This window comes from Penaeus monodon, chromosome 31 (genome assembly GCF_015228065.2).
Source record: "Penaeus monodon isolate SGIC_2016 chromosome 31, NSTDA_Pmon_1, whole genome shotgun sequence".
Classification (NCBI taxonomy): domain Eukaryota; kingdom Metazoa; phylum Arthropoda; class Malacostraca; order Decapoda; family Penaeidae; genus Penaeus; species Penaeus monodon.
The window spans coordinates 13098026-13100174 of record NC_051416.1 but is presented as its reverse complement, the minus strand read 5'-3'; the positions used below and the strand labels follow the sequence as shown (position 1 = coordinate 13100174).

Genomic DNA, 2149 nt, shown 5'->3' with positions numbered 1-2149 from the left:
TAGGTATCTTACCCCGTTTTCTATGACAGCCAACTGTCCCTAGATGGCGGGCCTCCGAATATAATCACGGTGAGTAAAAGGGAAATTCTTATTTCAATATCGGTGTTCGTGAAGTCTACGACGCCGGTTTTTTTTCATTTTGGTGTTTAGTTTAATTTTCTTTTAAAGTGAAGTTCAAGATGAAGGCGGAATTTTTTATTAATCGTGGTAATTATGAATTGTAAAGTTGTAATGACTTGGCGATATGTCTTGTTTCATTAGTGTATTGAAGTGCAACTTGGTAATTTGGGTTTTCGAGGAAACCATGTTTATGGCAGCTGACCGCAGCGACTCGACGAAGTCGAACGACTGTCGGACTGTCGGGGTAGTTCTTTTGAGTTTAAAAAGTTTAGAAAACTATATATATATATTTCTGATGTTACCGAGAGCGACGCAGAATTTTTTTAGTAGATTAACCGGCAAAAGCAAGCTGCTCAGGTCTCCTATTGTCGTCGAAGTGGCGAAAATCACGGCTGCATATCTAATACATGCTTCTCAAGGATTAGATCCAGGGAATATAAGCTTAGGTCTAAAACCCTATAAAAGCGAATTGAGAGATTCCTCTTCATATGTATTAATATGGTTAATTTTCTGAACCCTAATACCTTCATTCCACGGGTATTAGACTTGTACCCTCCACCTCCCCAGTGCAGGCTTGCTTTCACTCTACACCTGCTTGCCGACTACCTCGAGTCAAGTACTGCTAATATTAGATAGCGACGCGCAGATGTAGGTATAGACTGCCATTGGTCTATAGACCATAAAGAAAATGGAAAGCCATGCATATTTACCAGGCTAACGAAATTAGCTTGTCACCCGAGGTCCACAAGACTTTCGCCAAAGGTCTAATTTTCTATAGCTCGGCTTTCTCCATAACGGGTTCTTATTGACGAATTTTCGAGATTCGAACTACTTTTGTACATAAACTGAAACCTTAATTATCTGGATTTCCTCCAGTGTCGAACGGCTCTCCATAGCTTATTGTTACGGGCTGGAGCACTACACTTCAAGCCAGTGACTAACTTGGATTTTAATTGTACTATCGCGCTTGTGCACCATACGATGGTGTAAATAGTGAGGCCAAGGTAACTTCTTCGGCAAAAGGAAATATCGCTGTTATTTGGCCAGGTCCATTTTATGTTGCTCCAGGAACATTTTAATTACTTCCTCACTGCAGCCCCTCCGTTACCTCCACGGTGACGGTGTAAAAATTTTACAACAAATTATTACTTGGCTAATAAAGGGGGGAGGTACAGGGGGCGTGCCCCCCCTGTTCTAGGGAATAAATAGGTCGGTAGGGTTTGTATTGCATTAGTTCCTTACTTTGACTTGAAACAATCACTTTTAAATTGTGCCCTGTTCTAATTCTAATGAACATTACCTCTTCTAAATGTTCTTGCCTATTGAACAGCTCTTCCCAAGCATGCCCTCCCTTGGTCTAATCGCCCTTTACCCTCTTACAGCTGTAATAATAGCAGTTGCTCCCTCTGCCTTTCACTATCCTACTTCCTAAAACCGCCTGTACATCTACCTCAAGTACCTTATATAAGCTTATTTTTTGGCACTTATGGCAACCTTTAGTCTAGTGAACTTGCTAGGCCCAACAGTCGGGCACAATGAATTGAAGGTTTAAATTCAAATCTGAACTTTGATTGACCTTTTACTAAAATTAAAGCATCTTAAACCCCTGGATGTAAAAAAAGATAATTTGTACTGTTTCCTAAGTTTTTATTTAGCTAACTCAAATGCAATCCTAGTTTAGACCTTGGTTATTCTACAGATTTTTTCAAATGCTCACATAGACTTGAATCATGGACATTGTATTTTTGACTCTGGTTGGCAAATGCCAAGGCTAGAAGTTAAGTCCTTAATGCCTTTCATGTCCAAATCTTCTACATGAAGCCGAGCTAGTGACTTTAGCTTGGTAAATGAGCAGCCTTGTTTTAGAGCTAGATAAGTTATATTAACTGGCCTGAAGATTACCAGAAAGCAAATTCCTTTTTGGAACTGTTCCATGCAACACTTAGAAATCTAAGTGATATTTCTACTTAGTAGCCAAATTAAAGTGCCATTTGTCTTGTATGTTTTAGTTACTGAAATATAAAGGGGG

The 2149-nt window shown here is 39.6% G+C and overlaps 1 pseudogene; it reads left to right on the top strand.

Moving 5' to 3' along the window:
* Positions 1-140: 140 nt before the first annotated feature.
* LOC119593041 overlaps positions 141-2149 on the top strand; it is a 5276-nt pseudogene continuing 3267 nt past the window's right edge.